At 29.9% G+C, this 10,766-nt stretch overlaps 1 long non-coding RNA gene across 1 annotated transcript in view; it reads left to right on the forward strand.

Annotated features, from left to right (window-relative positions):
* The first annotated feature begins 336 nt into the window (after window positions 1–336).
* LOC137621089 (uncharacterized) overlaps window positions 337–10,766 on the forward strand; it is a 41,828-nt gene continuing 31,398 nt past the window's right edge. The window contains exon 1 of the long non-coding RNA XR_011040113.1: window positions 337–387. This is a non-coding gene — a long non-coding RNA (uncharacterized lncRNA). The remainder of the gene's footprint in view (window positions 388–10,766) is intronic.

Raw genomic sequence — 10,766 nt, forward strand, 5'->3', positions numbered from 1 at the left:
GGCAAAAAAATAAAAAAAAAAGATATTCAAGAAAATCCATTCTTCAAATGTCGGAGGCCAGGAATTATTACAAAACAGTCATTTGTATCAACATTCTTTGTCATATCTTTTCCAATTTTATTACGGCATTTTTATCTGTTGTCGTTCCTCTAAGTATCCAACGTTGGTATTTTTAAAACGTTCGTCTTCCTCATACAACAATTCTCCCAAGGAAACTACCGAGAGTCTGAAACGTTTAACTATTATTCCTTCGTCCTTGATTTCATTTGTGTACCTTTGCACCGTCTTACCTGGGCGGTATTATGTAAAGAGAACGTTAGTTAAGTTTTCTAGCGTGAACTCGTTACAGGATTATCGAATAGCTTCCAGATTTATTAACTTTACTTGGTAAGGTTATGGTGTTTTTATATAAGTTTTTTCAGCGATGTTTATAAAATACTTATTGAGATCTGTTCAACGCGAGGGTTTTTTTTTTTTTTTTTAGTAATATTAATGTTATGTTTAAAATAGTTTAGTGGTATCAATTCTACTTGATAGTTTACGGAAATTAAATTTATATTAAGTGCTATTTCTTAAATACTTTAGAATACCAATATTATTTCTAAGATATTTTAGTTGTATCAGTTCTACGTAATTTTATATAACTTTCATTTATTATAAGTGTTATTTCTAGAATACTTTAGAAGTAATACCAATGTTATTTCTAAAATATTTTAGTTATATCAGTTCTACGTTAGGTTATGGAACTTTCATTTATATTAAGTGTTATTATTGAAGTACTTTTAGAAGTGATATTAATGTTATTTCTAAAATATTTTAGTTATATCAGTTTTACGTAATAGTTTATGGAAATTAAATTTATATTAAATTATTTTTCTTAAATACTTTAGAAGTAATATTAATGTTATTAATAGAATATATTAGTTGTATCGATTCTACATAATAGTTTATGGAACTTTAATTTATATTAAGTGTTATTTCTAAAGTACTTTAGAAGTCATATTAATGTTATTTCTAAAATAGTTTAGCAGTATCAGTTCTACGTAATAGTTTATGGAACTTTCATCGATATTTAGTGTTATCTCTAAAATACTTAGGGAGTAACACAAATGTTATTTTAAAATACTTTAGCGGCATCAGTTCTATGTGACGGTTTATAAAATTCTAATGAATATTACGTATAATTTCTAAAATAATTCATCGTTATCGGGTATACGTTGCAGGTGTTTTCTAGAAGGGAAGACTATTTGTATCCCGCGAGCGTATTTATCTAGACATTGAGGTTGTGGTAGAATTAATCAGCGAGATTAAAATGCAATCTTGCCTATTTTATCCTAGTGTCTGTCAATTGGTCAAAATATATCACGTAAACTCGATCCAGTGGAGATCTTACCTTCTTTTTTTTTTTTTTTTTTTTTTTTTTTTTTTTTTTTTTTTTTTTTTTTTTTTTTTTTTTTCCAAGAACACTGTCCTTTTAGGACTTGGTATATTTCTGTACGGTCAGCATTTTGCATAAATAGGACGGTGAAAATCCAGCAATAAATATTTCCAGGCATTTGCCGTCTTAAAATCGGATATATTGACGTAAAGGAATGATATTATGGTCATGAAACCGTAAAGGATAACAACAAAGTAGGGTACAAATTACGGTCGCCTGTATTTTACTGAAATGCGGTTGAGAACTATATATTTACGGAGAATTTCAGAGTAAAATTGTGGTATTTTTTATATGTATATTACTGCACTGTTAAAAATGTGCATAGATAAAACGGTATAAATCCTTGACTAAATGTTGCCAGGCATTTACCGTTACAAAAACGATATATTGACGTAAAGGAGTGATATTACGGTCATCAATCCGTAAAAGATAATAAAAAAAAAAAATAGGGTACAAATTACGGTCGGGCGTATTTTACTGAAATACGGGTGAGAACAGTATATATTTACGGAGAACTAAATATTGAAATTAAGTTTTTTTAACAGTAAGCCTATATTATCATTATCCTTAAATTTTGTTTGGGCAAGTACGGTGCCCGCTTTAAAACTAGGATATTTATTGATGGAAATATATTAAATTTTTCTCTCAAATATGGGATTTACTTTTGGTAGTCTGAGGCTGGATGCATTGATGATTGTTTTCCACAAGGAAAAGAGGCAAGCAAATTATTGATTTCAATAAATAATAAAATTGCAATTTGATTTTTTACAACACAAAGGTCTCTGTTTACTCACTAAAGATGTAGATTTTAAGGAAGGTAAATAATGACAGGAGTGAAGTTAGGTTACTTGATTCATAGTTAGAGCTGTTATAATAAGGGAAAACCATGTATTTAAAGATAGCAAGATGAAGCTTTTCAGGAAGCTAAATAATGACAATTTAAGAGTGAATCTATAATTGTTAAGCTAGGTTGAATAATTTATAGTTACAGCTGTTATGATAAGGGAAAACCTTGAATTTGAATACAGTAAGATGTAGCTTTTCAGGAACCTAAATAATGACAATTTAAGAGTGAATCTATAATTGTTAAGTGAGGTTGAGTAATTTATAGTTACAGATGTTATACTAAGGGGAAACCTTGAATTTGAATACAGCAAGATGTAGCTTTCAAGGAAGGTAAATAATGATAATGTGAAAGTGGAGGTGTAGTTGTGTTGGTGGGTTAAGTAAGCTGTTAAAAACAAGGGAAAACCATGAATTTGAATAGAGCAAGATGTAGCTTTCAAGGAAGGTAAATAATGGCAATTGGAGAGGGAAGCTATAGTTGTGAAGTAAGGTTAAGTAATTTATAGCTATAGCTGTTAAAAATAAGGGAAAACAATGAATGTGAATAAAGCAAGATGTAGCTTTCAAGAAAGGTAAATAATGACAAAGAGTGAAGCTATACTGTAGTTATGAAGTTAGGTTAAGTAATTTTAGTTACAGCTGTTAAAAATAAGGGAAAACCACAAATTTGAATACAGTAAGATTTAGCTTTCGAGGAAGGTAAATTATGATATTTTAAGAGTGAAACTACAGTTGTGAAGTTACGTTAAGTTTGTAGTTACAGCTGTTAAAAATAAGGAAAAAACCATTAATTTGAATAAAGCAAGATGTAGCTTTCAAGGAAGGTAAATAATGGCAATTAATGCGTGAAGATATATTTGTGAGATTAGGTTAAATAATTCATAGTTACAGCTGTAAAAAAATAAGGGAAAACCATGAATTTGAATAGAGTAAGAGGTAGCTTTCAAGAATGGTAAATGATAATTTAAGAGTGAAGCTATAGTTGTGAAGTTAGGTTGAGTAATTTATAGTTACAACTGTTAAAAATAAGGGAAAACCATGAATTTGAATAAAGCAAGATGTAGCTTTTAAGGAAGGTAAATAATGACAATTTAAGAGCGAAGCTATATTTGTGGAGTTAGCTTAATTAATTGATACTTACAGCTGTTAAAGATAAGGGAAAACCTGGAATTTCAATATAGAATGATGTAGCTTTCAAGGAAGGTAAATAATGACAATTTTAGAGTAAAGCTATAGTTTTAAAGCTAGGTTAAGTCATTTATAGTTCCAGCTGTTATGATAAGGGAAAAAATTGAATTTGAATATAGAATGATGTAGCTTTCAAGAATGGTAAATGATAATTTAAGAGTGAAGCTATAGTTGTGCAGTTAGGTTAATTAAGTAATTTATAGTTATTGCGTTCAAAAATAAGGGAATACCATGGATTTGAATATAACAAGATGTAGCTTTTAGAAAGTTAAATAATGACAATTTAAGAGTGAAGCTATAGATGTGAAGTTAGGTTGAGTAATTTATAGTTACAACTGTTGAAAATAAGGGAAAACCATGAATTTGAATAAAGCAAGATGTAGTTTTCAAGGGAGGTAAATAATGACAATTAAAGAGTGAAGCTACAATTGTGAAGTTAGGTAAAGTAATTTGTAGTTACAGCTGTTAAAAATGAGGGGAAATCCATGAATTTGAATAAAGCAAGATGTAGCTTTCAAGGAAGGTAAATAATGACAATTTAAGAGGGATGCTATAGCTGTGAAGTTAGGTTAAGTAATTTATAGTTACAGCTCCTAAAATAAGGGAAAACCATGAATTTGAATAAAGCAAGATTTAGCTCTCAAGGAAGGTAAATAATGACAATTAAAGAGTGAAACTATAGTTGTGAAGTTACGTTAAGTAATTTATAGTTACAGCTGTTAAAAATAAGGGAAAACCATGAATTTGAATAGAGGAAGATGTAGCTTTCAAGGAAGGTAAATAGGTCAATTTAAGAGTGAAGCTATATTTGTGAAATTAGGTTAAATATTTCATAGTTACAGCTGTTAAAAATAAAGGAAACCATGAATTTGAATAAAGCAAGATGTAGCTTTTAAGGAAGGTAAATAAAGACAATTTAAGAGTGAAGCTATAGTTGTGAAGTTAGGTTAAGTAATGTATAGTTACAGCTGTTAAAAATAAAGGAAAACCATGAATTTGAATAGAGTAAGAGGTAGCTTTGAAGGATGGTAAATAATGATAATTTAAGAGTGAAGCTATAGTTGTGAAGTTAGGTTAAGTATTTTATAGTTAAAACTCTTAAAAATAAGGGAAAACCATTAATATGAATAAAGTAAGATGTAGCCTTTAAGGAAGGTAAATACTGACAATTTAAGAGTGAAGCTATAGTTGTGGATTTAGCTTAATTAATTGATAGTTACAGCTGTTAAAGATAAGGGAAAACCTGGAATTTCAATACAGAATGATGTAGCTTTCAAGGAAGGTAAATAATGACAATTTTAGAGTAAAGCTATAGTTTTGAAGCTAGGTTAAGTAATTTATAGTTCCAACTGCTATGATAAGGGAAAAGCCTTGAATTTGAATTTAGAATGATGTAGCTTTCAAGGAAGGTAAATAAGGACAATTTAAGAGGGAAGCTATAGTTGTGAAGTTAGGTCAAGTAATTTAAAGTTATTCCATTAAAAAAATAAGGGAATGCCATGGATTTGAATATAACATGATGTAGCTTTTAGAAAGTTAAATAATGACAATTTAAGAGTGAAGCTATAGTTGTGAAGTTAGGTTGAGTAATTTATAGTTACAACTGTTAAAAATAAGGGAAAACCATGAATTTAAATAAAGAAAGATGTATCTTTCAAGGAAGGTAAATAATGACAATTTAAGAGGGAAGCTATAGTTGTGAAGTTAGGTTAAATAATTTATAGTTACAGCTGTTAAAAATAAGGGAAAATCGTGAATTTGAATAAAGAAAGATGTAGCTTGTAAGGAAGGTAAATAATGACAATTTAAGAGTGAAGCTATAGTTGTGAAGTTAGGCTAAGTAATTTATAGTTACAACTGTTAAAAATAAGGGAAAACTATGAATATGAATAAAGTAATATGTAGCTTTTAAGGAAGGTAAATACTGACAATTTTAAGAGTGAAGCTATAGCTGTGGAGTTAGTTTAATTAATTGATAGTTAAGCTGTTAAAAATAAGGGAAAACCAGGAATTTCAATATAGAATGATGTAGCTTTCAAGGAAGGTAAATAATGACAATTTTAGAGTAAAGCTATAGTTTTGAAGCTAGGTTAAGTAATTTATAGTTATTCCATTCAAAAATAAGGGAATACCATGGATTTGAATATAACAAGATGTAGCTTTTAGAAAGTTAAATAATGACAATTTAAGAGTGAAGCTATAGATGTGAAGTTAGGTTGAGTAATTTATAGTTACAACTGTTGAAAATAAGGGAAAACCATGAATTTGAATAAAGAAAGATGTAGCTTTCAAGGAAGGTAAATAATGACAATTTAAGAGTGAAGTTATAGTTGTGAAGTTAGGTTACATTTTATAGTTACAGCTGTTAAAAATAAGGGAAAACCATGAATTTGAATTGAGTAAGATGTAATTTGTAAGGCAGGTAGATAATGACTAGAGTGAAGCTATAGTCGTGAAGCTGGGTTAATTAATTTATAGTTACAACTGTTAAAACTTAGGAAAATACATGAATTTGAATAGAATAAGATATAATTTGTAAGGTAGGTAGATAATGACAAGAGTGAAGTTATAGTTGTGAAGTTAGGTTCATTAATTTATAGTTACAGCTGTTGAATAAGGGAAAAATGTGAACATAAACATAGCAAGATTAGGCTTTCAGGAAGCTAAATAATAAGAATTAAGGTTTAGTAATATATAGTTGCAGCTGTTGAAATAAGGGAAATCCATCAACATAAAAATAGCAAGATGTAGCTTTTCAGGAAGGTAAATAATGACAATTTAGGAGGGAAGCTATAGTTGTGAAGTTAGGTTAGGTAATTTATAGTTACAGCTGTTAAAAACAAGGGAAAACCATGAATTTGAATAAAGCAAGATGTAGCTTTCAAGGAAGGCAAATAAAGACAATTTAAGAGTGAAGCTATATTTGTAAATTTAGGTTAAGTAATTTATTGTTACAACTGTTAAAAATAATGGAAAACAGGGAACTTGAATATAGAAAGATGTAGCTTTTAAGGAAGGTAAATAATGAAAATAGGGAGTGAAGTTAAAATTGTAAGTAAGGTTAAGTAATTTATGGTTACAGCTGTTGAAATAAGAGAAAACAAAGAACTTTACCATAGTTAGATATAACTTTTAAGAAAGGTAAATATTTGCAATTTAGGAGTGAAACTATGGTTGTGAAGTTAGGTTAAATAATTTATAGTTACAGCTGTTAAGAATAAGGGAAAACCATGAATTTGAATATAGAAGGATGTAGCTTTCGAGGAAGGTAAATAATGAAAAAGAAGGATTGAAGCTATAGTTGTGGAGTTAGGTCAAGTAATTCTTAGTTATAGCTGATAACATAAGGGAAAACCAAGAATTTGAATATAAGGTGAAGCTCATAAGGAAGGTAAATAATGACAATTTGAGAGTGAAGATATAGTTGTGAAGTTAGCTTAATTATTGATAGTTACAGCTGTTAAAGATAAGGGAAAACCTGGAATTTCAATACTGTATAGAATGATGTAGCTTTCAAGGAAGGTAAATAATGACAATTCAGAGTAAAGCTATAGTTTTGAAGCTAGGTTAAGTAATTTATAGTTCCAGCTGTTATGATAAGGGAAAAACCTTGAATTTGAATATAGAATGATGTAGCTTTCAAGGAAGGTACATAAGGACAATTTAAGAGTGAAGCTATAGTTGTGAAGTTAGGTTAAGTAATTTATAGTTATTGCGTTCAAAAATAAGAGAATGCCATGGATTTGAATATAGCAAGATGTAGCTTTTAGAAAGTGAAATAATGACAATTTAAGAGTGAAGCTATAGTTGTGAAGTTAGGTTGAGTAATTTATAGTTACAGCTGTTACACTAAGGGAAAACCATGAATTTGAATAAAGCAAGATGTAGCTTTCAGGGAAGGTAAATAATGACAATTTAAGAGGGAAGCTATAGTTGTGAAGTTAGGTTAAATAATTTATAGTTACAGCTGTTAAAAAAAGGGAAAACCATGAATTTGAATAAAGCAAGATGTAGCTTTCAAGGAAGGCAAATAAAGACAATTTGAGAGTGAAGCTATATTTGTAAATTTAGGTTAAGTAATTTATTGTTACAACTGTTAAAAATAATGGAAAACAGGGAATTTGAATATAGCAAGATGTAGCTTTTAAGGAAGGTAAATAATGAAAATTTAGGAGTGAAGTTGAAATTGTAAGTAAGGTTAAGTAATTTATGGTTACAGCTGTTGATATAAAAGAAAACAAAGAACTTGAACATAGTTAGATATAACTTTTAAGAAAGGTGAATATTTGCAATTTAGGAGTGAAACTATGGTTGTGAAGTTAGGTTAAATAATTTGTAGTTGCAGCTGTTAAAAATAAGGGAATACCATATATTTGAATATAGAGGGATGTAGCTTTCAAGGAAGGTAAATAATGAAAATTAAGGATTGAAGCTATAGTTGTGGAGTTAGGTCAAGTAATTCTTGGTTATAGCTGATAACATAAGGGAAAACCAAGAATTTGAATATAAGGTGAAGCTCATAAGAAAGGTAAATGATGACAATTTAAGAGTGAAGATATAATTGTGAAGTTAGGTTAAGTAATTTATAGTTATAGCTTTTAAAATAAGGGAAAAACCATGAATTTGAATATAGAAGGATATAGCTTTTAAGGAAGGTAAATTATGAAAATTTAGGAAGGAAGCTATAGTTGTGTAGTTAGGCTAAGTGATTTATAGTTAAAACTTTTGAAATAAGGGAAAGCCATGAATTTGAATACAGCAAGATGGAGTGTTCAAGGAAGGTAAATAATGACAATTTTAGTGGAAAGCTATAGTTATGAAGTTAGGTTAAGTGATTTATAGTTACAGCTTTTAAAAATAAGGGAAAACCATGGATTTTAATATTGCAAGATGTAACTTATTAGGAAGGTAAATAATGAAAAGAGTGAAGCCATAGCTGTGAAGTTAGGTTTGATTATTTATAGTTATAGCTGGTAAAATAAGGAAAAGCCATAAATTTGATTATAGCACGATGTAGCTTTTGGGAGGTAAATAATGATAATTTGAGAGTGAATGTATAGATATCAAGTTAGGTTAAGTAATGTATAGTTACAGCTTTTAAAATAAGGGGAAACCATGGATTTAATTATGTCAAGATGCAACTTTTAAGGAAGTAGATATTGTCAATTTAAGAGTGAAGCTTTGTTGTGAAGTTAGGTTAAATCAATTTATAGTTACATCTGGAAATTTATAGTTACATCTGTAAAAGTAAGGGAAACTGTGGATTTGAATATAGCAAGATGTACAGTAGCTTGTAAGGAATATAGACAATTTAAGAATGAAGCTATAGTTTTGAAGTTGGGTTAAATAATTTATAGTTATAGGTGTCGAAATGAGGAAAAACCATGAATCTGATTATTGCTACATGTAGATTATAAGGGAGGTTAATGATAGCAATCTGAGAGTGAAGCCTTAGTTGTGAAGTTAGGTTAAGCTATTTATAGTAACACCAATAAAATAGGAAAATCATGGGTTAGATTATACAAGGATGTGGGTTCTAGGGAAGATGAACAATGAAAATGTAAGAGTGAGGCTATAGTTGTGAAGTTATTGTCTATATTATTTATTAAATCTGAAAAAAAGGAAAACCATGGGTTGATTCCACAAAGATGTAGCTTGTAACGAAGGTGAATAAAGGCAATTTTACAGTGAACCTAGATGTGCAAAACAAGGCTTTAAATGTAATTTATAGTTGTATCTGTAGAAAAATAATTATAAACCGTTGATTTGATTTTACTAAGCATTGGCTTTTAAGGAAGGAGAATAAAGAGAATTTAAAGAGTGACCCAATAGTTAAGTGTTTTGATGGGATTTATAGTAGCATTTGTAACATCAAGGAAAATCTTTGTGATTACACCTAGATGAAGCTTGTGTATTACTTTATTTTTTCCATATTGTCAATTAGTGATAAACTTACCAGATCTCCTCGGCAAAACCTAGACCGAGTTTGGGAAGGAATTATTAAGTTTGAAAGGTACAAAGACCTATACCGAGTTTGGTAAGGAATCATTAAGGTTGAAAGGTACAAAGACCTATATCTAGTTCGGTAAGGAATCATTAAGGTTGAAAGGTACTAAGACCTATAGCAAGTTTGGTAAGGAATCATTAAGGTTGAAAGGTACTAAGACCTATAGCAAGTTTGGTAAGGAATCATTAAGGTTGAAAGGTACTAAGACCTATAGCAAGTTTGGTAAGGAATCATTAAGGTTGAAAGGTACTAAGACCTATAGCAAGTTTGGTAAAGAATCATTAAGGTTGAAAGGTACAAAAACTTATACCGAGTTTGGTAAGAAATCATTAAGATTGAAAGGTACTAAGACAAATACCAAGTTTGGTAAGGAATCGTTAAGGTTGAAAGGTACAAAAACCTATACCGAGTTTGGTAAGGAATTATTACGGTTGAAAGGTACAAAGACTTATACAGAGTTTGGTAAGGAAAGATTGATGTAAAGAGGTAGGAATACTTTTAATCACGTAAGAAGTTAAGGACTGTGTTTGTTAGGTTAGTTGTGACTACAGACAAGCTGCTGTACCATACCCCAACCTTCAATAGGCTGTCCTGTGTCTGCCTAACTCGATATTAAGTTTTATTAAATTTAGCTCGATTTCCAATATGTCAACTTGTTTTATAAGTGCTACTAGAGAACAAAATGATTTAAAATTATTTAACTTCAATTTTTGAACAGATTGAACTGTAATTGATCCTCTTGAACAATTGTTACTTTAAAAATCATGGGTGTAGTTTCGAAGAAAAGTAGCACGACTTTATAACCAAGATTAAGATTCAAGAGAAAACTTTCGAATGCTGTGCTACGTTGTTTAACTAATTACTTTGAACCTAGCATTTCCCCTGACCGGAAAAAAATATTTTTTATAAAATTGGTTTATTCGAAGGGTCTATAACCCCTAACAGTCATTTTGGCTCGTATTCTTCAGTTTGCATTAATGCAGCTGAGGAATTTCAACCTGGTATTTCCGCTGGCCATGAATAATTCAATTTCTTATTAAAATGGTTTAATTAAAGGGTTCATAAACGTGTAGCAGTCATTTTGCCTTATGTTCAATTTGCATTTAAAGCAGTAAACCCTGCTTAAAGGTATAAATGTCGCTCTTGAATGGCAGATGTAAGGGAACAATGCCCAAGAGACTGACCATATATACATATGACCATCACCCAAGCCCCCTCTCAATCAAACTAGGACCAGGGAGGGCCAGGCTATGGTTCTGATGATGAGAAAATAAACCTATAGGCGCC

The sequence above is a fragment of the Palaemon carinicauda genome, chromosome 27, assembly GCF_036898095.1.
Source record: "Palaemon carinicauda isolate YSFRI2023 chromosome 27, ASM3689809v2, whole genome shotgun sequence".
In the NCBI taxonomy this organism is placed as follows: domain Eukaryota; kingdom Metazoa; phylum Arthropoda; class Malacostraca; order Decapoda; family Palaemonidae; genus Palaemon; species Palaemon carinicauda.